This window comes from Oncorhynchus keta, chromosome 15, assembly GCF_023373465.1.
Source record: "Oncorhynchus keta strain PuntledgeMale-10-30-2019 chromosome 15, Oket_V2, whole genome shotgun sequence".
In the NCBI taxonomy this organism is placed as follows: Eukaryota; Metazoa; Chordata; class Actinopteri; order Salmoniformes; family Salmonidae; genus Oncorhynchus; species Oncorhynchus keta.
Window position 1 is genome coordinate 4,160,622 of NC_068435.1, and position 10,000 is coordinate 4,170,621.

The 10,000-nt window shown below is 48.8% G+C and overlaps 1 pseudogene; it reads left to right on the top strand.

Annotated features, from left to right (window-relative positions):
* LOC118372857 (piezo-type mechanosensitive ion channel component 2-like) overlaps positions 1–10,000 on the top strand; it is a 323,332-nt pseudogene that overhangs the window by 172,632 nt on the left and 140,700 nt on the right.

Consider the following 10,000-nt stretch of genomic DNA (forward strand, 5'->3'; position numbering starts at 1 on the left):
TACCATTCACCAGTGACCAAGCTAGCGTAACTACTGTTCACCAGTGGCCAAGCTAGCGTAACTACTGTTCACCAGTGGCCAAGCTAGCGTAACTACCGTTCACCAGTGGGTAGTGTAGCTACCGTTCACCAGTGACCAAGCTGAGTGTAGCTACACCAGTGACCAAGCTAGCGTAGCTACCCTGACCAAGCTAGTGTAGCTACCCTTCACCAGTGACCAAGCTAGTGTAGCTACCCTTCACCAGTGACCAAGCTAGTGTAGCTACCCTTCACCAGTGACCAAGCTAGTGTAGCTACCCTTCACCAGTGACCAAGTTAGCGTAGCTACCCTTCACCAGTGACCAAGCCCTTCACCAGTGACCAAGCCAGCTACCCTTCACCAGTGACCAAGCTATAGCTAGTACCCTTCACCAGTGACCAAGCTAGCTACCCTTCACCAGTGACCAGCTACCCTTCACCATTGACCAAGCTAGTGTAGCTACCCTTCACCAGTGACCAAGCTAGCGTAGCTACCCTTCACTAGTATCTTGCTGACATCAAATGTTAGATGTCTGACAGTTTTCTCCAGCTCAATGATAAGACATCCGAGGTTGTTGTATTTGGTCCCCACCTTGAAGGGAGTCAGATTGTAGATAACCTTAGAACTGTTTCCACCAATGTAAAGTCCAGAAACCTTGGCGTCTTCTTTGACCCTGACCTAAACCTGGAGCTGCATGTAAAGAAGGTTGTCCAGTGCTGCTTTTATCATCCAAGAAATACAACCGAAGTCAAGTCTTTTATTCCAGTCACTGATCTGGAGAAAGTTATACAGGCTTTTATTTCCTCACGTCTAGATGACTGTACCTCTTTGTATCGTCGTCTGAGTCAGAAATCACTCCGTCTCCTACAGTCAGTTCAAAACGCTGCAGCTCGGCTTTTAACAGGAACCAGGAAATGTAAACATACCACACATATTCTAGCTTCTCTACACTGACTTCTAGTCACTTTTTAGGTACATTTTAAAATGTTATCAATCACGTTTAAGGCTTGATTCTGCCCCATCCTATATCTCAGATCTTTTATCTCTACTACGAGCCAGGATGCTCTGGATCCTCTGGCAGGGTACTGTTGTCCGTTCCAAAGTCAAGGTTGAAAACTAAAGGAGACTGGGATATTTGCCATTCGGGTCCTAGACTGTGGAATGGTCTGCCAGAGTACAATCCGATTCCGTGCCTCTTTTTAAATCCCTGCTGAAGACACACTTTAATAAAGAGGCGTTTAATGTATGATAAAAATATATATATTCTCCTTCCAGCTGTCTTTGATTCTTGGTTAGTAGTTGTTTTATTATTACATTTTTTATTTTACCTTTATTTAACCAGGCAAGTCAGTTAAGAACAAATTATTATTTTCAATGACGGCCAAGGAACAGTGGGTTAACTGCCTGTTCAGGGGCAGAACAGATTTGTACCTTGTCAGCACGGGGGTTTGAACTTGCAAACTTCCGGATACTAGTCCAACACTCTAACCAAGGCACCCTGCCGCCTACACTCAACCACTAGGCTACCCTGCCGCCTCTACACTCTAACCACTAGGCTACCCTGCCGCCTCTGGACACTCTAACCACTAGGCTACCCCTGGACGCCTCTACACTCTAACCACTAGGCTTGGAACCTGCCGCCTCTCCCTCTAACCACTAGGCTACCCTGCCGCCTCTACACTCTAACCACTAGGCTGGGATGCCGCCTATGGACACCTGGCTAACCTGCCGCCTGGAATGATGTGACAGGCACTTTGGCTTGCCGCCTCTGGACACTTAACCACTGGGCTATATACAAACAGGCTTGCCGCCTCTAACTCTAACCACTAGGCTACCCTCTCTCCACTCTAACCACTAGGCTACCCTGCCGCCTCTACACTCTAACCACTAGGCTACCCTGCTGCCTCTCCACTCTAACCACTAGGCTACCCTGTCTCCCCAATGATGTGAAGCACTTTGTTAATATACAAACAGTTAATCTTCTTCTTCTTATAATTAATATCATTATTATGTATTATTGGATATGGGATCAATGGACAGCTTGTTGAAATTGAGCTTCATTATGAAATGTAGTGTTGTGATGATTTGGCCATTGCTGTTGTTGCTCTCTATCCCTTCAGACTACCCATGGAGATTCCCAAACTCTGCAATGGACTCCAACGTCATCAAGTGGCTTTATTTACCTGACTTCCACACCAACCCCAACCCAATCTCTCTCGTCTGTACGTATCATATTGCTCTGTCGGTGTATTAGGGATCGGTATGGACAGGTGTTGGATAGAATGGGATCGGGATGGACAGGGTTGGATAGAATGGGATCTGTATGGACAGGGTTGGATAGAATGGGATAGAATGGACAGGGTTGGATAGAATGGGATAGGGTATGGACAGGGTTGGATAGAATGGGATCGGTATGGACAGGGTTGGATAGAATGGACAGGGTTGGATAGAATGGACAGGGTTGGATAGAATGGGATCGGTATGGACAGGGTTGGATAGAATGGGATCGGTATGGACAGGGTTGGATAGAATGGGATCGGTATGGACAGGGTTGGATAGAATGGGATAGAATGGACAGGGTTGGATAGAATGGACAGGGTTGGATAGAATGGGATCGGTATGGACAGGGTTGGATAGAATGGGATCGGTATGGACAGGGTTGGATAGAATGGGATCGGTATGGACAGGGTTGGATAGAATGGGATCGGTATGGACAGGGTTGGATAGAATGGGATAGATATGGACAGGGTTGGATAGAATGGGATCGGTATGGACAGGGTTGGATAGAATGGGATCGGTATGGACAGGGTTGGATAGAATGGGATCGGTATGGACAGGGTTGGATAGAATGGGATAGAATGGACAGGGTTGGATAGAATGGGATCGGTATGGACAGGGTTGGATAGAATGGGATAGAATGGACAGGGTTGGATAGAATGGGATCGGTATGGACAGGGTTGGATAGAATGGACAGGGTTGGATAGAATGGGATCTGTATGGACAGGGTTGGATAGAATGGGATCGGGGATATGGACAGGGTTGGATAGAATGGGATGGAGGGGTTGGATATGGACAGGGTTGGATAGAATGGGATAGGTATGGACAGGGTTGGATAGAATGGGATCGGTATGGACAGGGTTGGATAGAATGGGATCAGGGTTGTATGGACAGGGTTGGATAGAATGGGATCGGTATGGACAGGGTTGGATAGAATGGGATCGGTATGGACAGGGTTGGATAGAATGGGATCGGTATGGACAGGGATTGGACAGAATGGATAGAATGGGATAGGGACAGGGTTGGATAGAATGGGATCAGTATGGACAGGGTTGGATAGAATGGGATCGGTATGGACAGGGTTGGATAGAATGGGATCGGTATGGACAGGGTTGGATAGAATGGGATCGGTATGGACAGGGTTGGATAGAATGGGATCGGTATGGACAGGGTTGGATAGAATGGGATCGGTATGGACAGGGTTGGATAGAATGGGATCGGTATGGACAGGGTTGGATAGAATGGGATCGGTATGGACAGGGTTGGATAGAATGGGATCGGTATGGACAGGGTTGGATAGAATGGGATGGACAGGGGACAGGGTTGGATTGGATAGAATGGGATCAGGGTTGGATATGGACATGGGGGTTGGATAGGATAGAATGGACAGGGGACAGGGTTGGATAGAATGGGATCGGTATGGACAGGGTTGGATAGAATGGGATCGGTATGGACAGGGTTGGATAGAATGGGATCGGTATGGACAGGGTTGGATAGAATGGGATCGGTATGGACAGGGTTGGATAGAATGGGATAGAATGGACAGGGTTGGATAGAATGGACAGGGTTGGATAGAATGGGATCGGTATGGACAGGGTTGGATAGAATGGGATCGGGATGGACAGGGTTGGATAGAATGGGATCGGTATGGACAGGGTTGGATAGAATGGGATCGGGATGGACAGGGTTGGATAGAATGGGATCGGTATGGACAGGGTTGGATAGAATGGGATCGGTATGGACAGGGTTGGATAGAATGGGATCGGGATGGACAGGGTTGGATAGAATGGGATCGGTATGGACAGGGTTGGATAGAATGGGATCGGTATGGACAGGGTTGGATAGAATGGGATCGGGATGGACAGGGTTGGATAGAATGGGATGGACAGGGTTGGATAGAATGGGATCGGTATGGACAGGGTTGGATAGAATGGGATCGGTATGGACAGGGTTGGATAGAATGGGATCGGTATGGACAGGGTTGGATAGAATGGGATCGGTATGGACAGGGTTGGATAGAATGGGATAGAATGGACAGGGTTGGATAGAATGGGATAGAATGGACAGGGTTGGATAGAATGGGATCGGTATGGACAGGGTTGGAATGGGATCGGTATGGAATGGGATCTGATATGGACAGGGTTGGATAGAATGGGATCGGTATGGACAGGGTTGGATAGAATGGGATCGGACAGGGTTGGAGGACATGGACAGGGTTGGATAGAATGGATCGGATGGACAGGGTTGGATATGGACAGGGTTGGATAGAATGGGATCGGTATGGACAGGGTTGGATAGAATGGGATCGGTATGGACAGGGTTGGATAGAATGGGATCGGTATGGACAGGGTTGGATAGAATGGGATCTGTTGGATGGACAGGGTTGGATAGAATGGGATCGGTATGGACAGGGTTGGATATGGAATGGGGGATCGGTATGGACAGGGTTGGAATGGACAGGGTTGGATAGAATGGGATAGAATGGACAGGGTTGGATAGAATGGGATCGGTATGGACAGGGTTGGATAGAATGGGATCTGGTATGGACAGGGTTGGATAGAATGGGATGGACAGGGTTGGATGGACAGGGTTGGATAGAATGGGATCGGTATGGACAGGGTTGGGATATGAATGGTTGGATAGAATGGACAGGGTTGGATAGAATGGGATCGGTATGGACAGGGTTGGATAGAATGGGATCGGTATGGACAGGGTTGGATAGAATGGGATAGAATGGACAGGGTTGGATAGAATGGGATCAGGATGGGGACATGGACAGGGTTGGATAGAATGGGATGGACAGAATGGACAGGGGTTGGATAGAATGGGATCGGTATGGACAGGGTTGGATAGAATGGGATCGGTATGGACAGGGTTGGATAGAATGGGATCGGTATGGACAGGGTTGGATAGAATGGGATCGGTATGGACAGGGTTGGATAGAATGGGATCGGTATGGACAGGGTTGGATAGAATGGACAGGGTTGGATAGAATGGGATCGGTATGGACAGGGTTGGATAGAATGGGATCGGTATGGACAGGGTTGGATAGAATGGGATCGGTATGGACAGGGTTGGATAGAATGGGATCGGTATGGACAGGGTTGGATAGAATGGGATCGGTATGGACAGGGTTGGATAGAATGGGATCGGTATGGACAGGGTTGGATAGAATGGGATAGAATGGACAGGGTTGGATAGAATGGGATAGAATGGACAGGGTTGGATAGAATGGGATCGGTATGGACAGGGTTGGATAGAATGGGATCGGTATGGACAGGGTTGGATAGAATGGGATCGGTATGGACAGGGTTGGATAGAATGGACAGGGTTGGATAGAATGGGATCGGTATGGACAGGGTTGGATAGAATGGACAGGGTTGGATAGAATGGGATCGGTATGGACAGGGTTGGATAGAATGGGATCGGATGGACAGGGTTGGATAGAATGGGATAGAATGGACAGGGTTAGATAGAATGGGATCGGTATGGACAGGGTTGGATAAAATGGGATCGGGATGGACAGGGTTGGATAGAATGGATCATGGGTTGGATAGAATGGACAGGACAGGGTTGGATAGAATGGGATCAGGGTTGGATGGACAGGGTTGGATAGAATGGGATCGGGATGGACAGGGTTGGATAGAATGGGATCGGTATGGACAGGGTTGGATAGAATGGGATCGGTATGGACAGGGTTGGATAGGGTTGGATAGAATGGGATCGGTATGGACAGGGTTGGATTGGGATAGAATGGACAGGGTTGGATAGAATGGGATCTATGGACAGGGTTGGATCTGGGATCTGGACAGGGTTTTGGGGACAAGGTTGGATTAGGATGAATGGGATCTATGGACAGGGTTGGATAAATGGGATCCCCAGGGTTGGATAGAATCCTCTATGGACAGGGTTGGATCCTCTCCTCTGGACTTGGATCCTCTCAGGGTTGGATAGAATCTCCTCTCCTTGGATCTCCTCTTGGATAGAATGACTTGGACAGGGTTGGATAGAATCCTCTGGACAGGGTTGGATGGACAGGGTTGGATAGAATGTATGGACAGGGTTGGATAGAATGAAAAGAATGGGATCAGGACTTGGATAGTGGGATCATGGACAGGGTTGGATAGAATGGAGATCTATAGAACCTAGGAGCCTCTTTCATGGACAGGGTTGGATAGAATGGGATTTTATGGACATTGGATAGAATGGGGTAGTGACTATACCATGGACAGGGTTGATAGAATGGGATGATGGACAGGGTTGGATGAGCATGTATGTTACTGTATGTTGGACAGAGGTGCATGGACAGGGTTGGATAGAATGGGATCATGATCTGATGGGAGGACAGGGTTGGAGAGACAGGACAGAATAGTTGATAGAATGTGACAGGGTTGTAGAATCTATGGACAGGGTTGGATAGTGTTTTTGATACTGGGATAGAATGGACAGGGTTAGATGGAGATGGACAGGGTTGGATAGAATGGGATCGGTATGGACTTGGATAGAATGTGTCCATCAGGACAGTTGGATAAAATGTAGAATGGACAGGGTTGGATAGAATGGACAGGGTTGGATTCCCTTGGATAGAATGGGATCCAAGGTTGGATAACCATGAATGGACAGGGTATAGTGGACAGGGTTGGATAGAAACCATGTTCTGGGACTTGGATAGTCCCAAACCATGCTCAGGGTTGGATAGAATGGGATCGTCCCAGGGTTGGATACCATGGGATCTCTTGGAGCCTGCATCCCAAACCATGAATGGACTGGGAATGCATCCCAAACCATGGACTCTGGGCTTGCATCCCAAACCATGGACAGGGTTGGATAGTGGGATCTGCATCCCAAACCATGCTTTGGATAGTGGACTTAGGACATGCTCTGGGCTGCATCCCAAACCATGCTTGGATAGAATGGGATGCATCCCAAACCATGCTTTAGTCTCTGTCTACATTTTGGATAGCTATTAAATTGCTATGAAGCTAAAATCCTCCCTTGACACTCCTCCCAAACTCATCCTCTCCTGCATCCTCTCCCTCCTCTCCTGCATCCCAAACCTCTGCTCTGGGCTCATCCTCTCCATGATGACTTCATGCTCCTCCTCTGCGCCTCACTCCAGAAGAGTATATTCGAAGAGGAAAACAAGGCAGCTGTCCGTCTCATGGCCGGAGATAACGTGGAGATCTCAAGAGACCTAGACGCAGCCTCTTTCAGCGTCCACAACCCTGTCCCCGACTTTATACATTCCAGGTAGTGACTATACCATTATACCATGGAGATAGATGCACATGAGCATGTATGTTACAGTGCAGCCCAGTGAAGTACCAACCAGAGGCTCTCACCTTGATTGCGCTTAGGCAGCAAGCGAGGAAGGCAGATCTGATTGGAGGACATGGAGAGACAGGACAAGAGGATAGCCATTGATTGTGTCCTGTTCTACCATTACAGTGTTTTGATACTCAGAGTGGAGAGCTGTTTCATTATGGCACTATGTGTCCATCAACAGCAGTAGTGAAGGACAGAGCACTAGCACACTTCCTTTCTCTCCCAAACCATGCTCTAGTCTGCATCCCAAACCATGCTCTAGTCTGCATCCCAAACCATGCTCTAGTCTGCATCCCAAACCATGCTCTAGTCTGCATCCCAAACCATGCTCTGGGCTGCATCCCAAACCATGCTTTAGTCTGTGTCCCAAACCATGCTCTAGTCTGCATCCCAAACCATGCTCTAGTCTGCATCCCAAACCATGCTCTGTGCTGCATCCCAAACCATGCTCTAGTCTGCATCCCAAACCATGCTCTGGGCTGCATCCCAAACCATGCTCTAGTCTGCATCCCAAACCATGCTCTAGTCTGCATCCCAAACCATGCTCTAGTCTGCATCCCAAACCATGCTCTGGGCTGCATCCCAAACCATGCTCTGGGCTGCATCCCAAACCATGCTCTAGTCTGCATCCCAAACCATGCTCTAGTCTGCATCCCAAACCATGCTCTGGGATGCATCCCAAACCATGCTCTAGTCTGCATCCCAAACCATGCTCTGGGCTGCATCCCAAACCATGCTCTAGTCTGCATCCCAAACCATGCTCTGGGCTGCATCCCAAACCATGCTCTGGGCTGCATCCCAAACCATGCTTTAGGTTGCGTCCCAAACCATGCTCTAGTCTGCATCCCAAACCATGCTCTGGGCTGCATCCCAAACCATGCTCTGGGCTGCATCCCAAACCATGCTCTGGGCTGCATCCCAAACCATGCTCTAGCCTGCATCCCAAACCATGCTCTGGGATGCGTCCCAAATGGCACCCTATTCCCTATAGTGTACTACTGTTGACCAGGGCCCGCTCAGCCATCAGCCCTTGTTCCCCGGCACCTCTGGTTTTTCCACATATCAGATTCCTGATATAGAGGTAGAGAGAGAGCCATCATCTGTAAGACATTCTGTCCAATCAGAGTCTGCCACTCTGGCCCAGACCTCCCCCTCTCTCTCAGACCTCCCCCTCTATCAATTCAATGTTCAATTCAATTTAAGGGGCTTTATTGGCATGGGAAACGTGCCAATAGATAATAAACAAAAGTGAAATAAACAATATCAAATGAACAGTATACATTACACTCACAGAAGTTCCAAAATAATAAAGACATTTCAAATGTCATATTATGTCTATATACAGTGTCGTAACGATGTGCAAATGGTTAAAGTACAAAAGGGAAAATAAATTAACATAAATATGGGTTGTATTTACAATGGTGTTTGTTCTTCACTGGTTGCCTTTTTCTTGTGGCAACAGGTCATCAATCTTGCTGCTGTGATGGCACACTGTGGTTTGTCACCCAGTAGATATGGGAGTTTACCCTGGATAGCCAGGGTCACAGTTCAACACTAATTTACAAACGAAGCATGTGTGTTTAGTGAGCCCGCCAGATCGGAGGCAGTAGAGATGACCAGGGATGAAATGTACTTTTGGGTCTCAGACAGAAGGTCTAGGGTGCGCTGGGTGACCCTAGTTGGTCCTCAGACAGAAGGTCTAGGGTGCGCTGGGTGAACCTAGTCGGTCCTCAGACAGAAGGTCTAGGGTGCGCTGGGTGAACCTAGTCGGTCCTCAGACAGAAGGTCTAGGGTGCGCTGGGTGAACCTAGTTGGTCCTCAGACAGAAGGTCTAGAAGTGCGCTGGGTGACCCTAGTTGGTCCTCAGACAGAAGGTCTAGGGTGCGCTGGGTGACCCTAGTTGGTCCTCAGACAGAAGGTCTAGGGTGCGCTGGGTGAACCTAGTTGGTCCTCAGACAGAAGGTCTAGGGTGCGCTGGGTGAACCTAGTTGGTCCTCAGACAGAAGGTCTAGGGTGCTGAACCTAGTGCTTCAATTTAAGGGTGAACCTGCCAATCGGTCCTCAGACAGAAGGTCTAGGGTGCGCTGGGTGAACCTAGTCGGTCCTCAGACAGAAGGTCTAGGGTGCGCTGGGTGAACCTAGTTGGTCCTCAGACAGAAGGTCTAGGGTGCGCTGGGTGAACCTGGTTGGTCCTCAGACAGAAGGTCTAGGGTGCGCTGGGTGACCCTAGTTGGTCCTCAGACAGAAGGTCTAGGGTGCGCTGGGTGAACCTAGTTGGTCCTCAGACAGAAGGTCTAGGGTGCGCTGGGTGAACCTAGTTGGTCCTCAGACAGAAGGTCAGTAGGGTGCGCTGGGTGAAACTAGTTGGTCCTCAGACAGA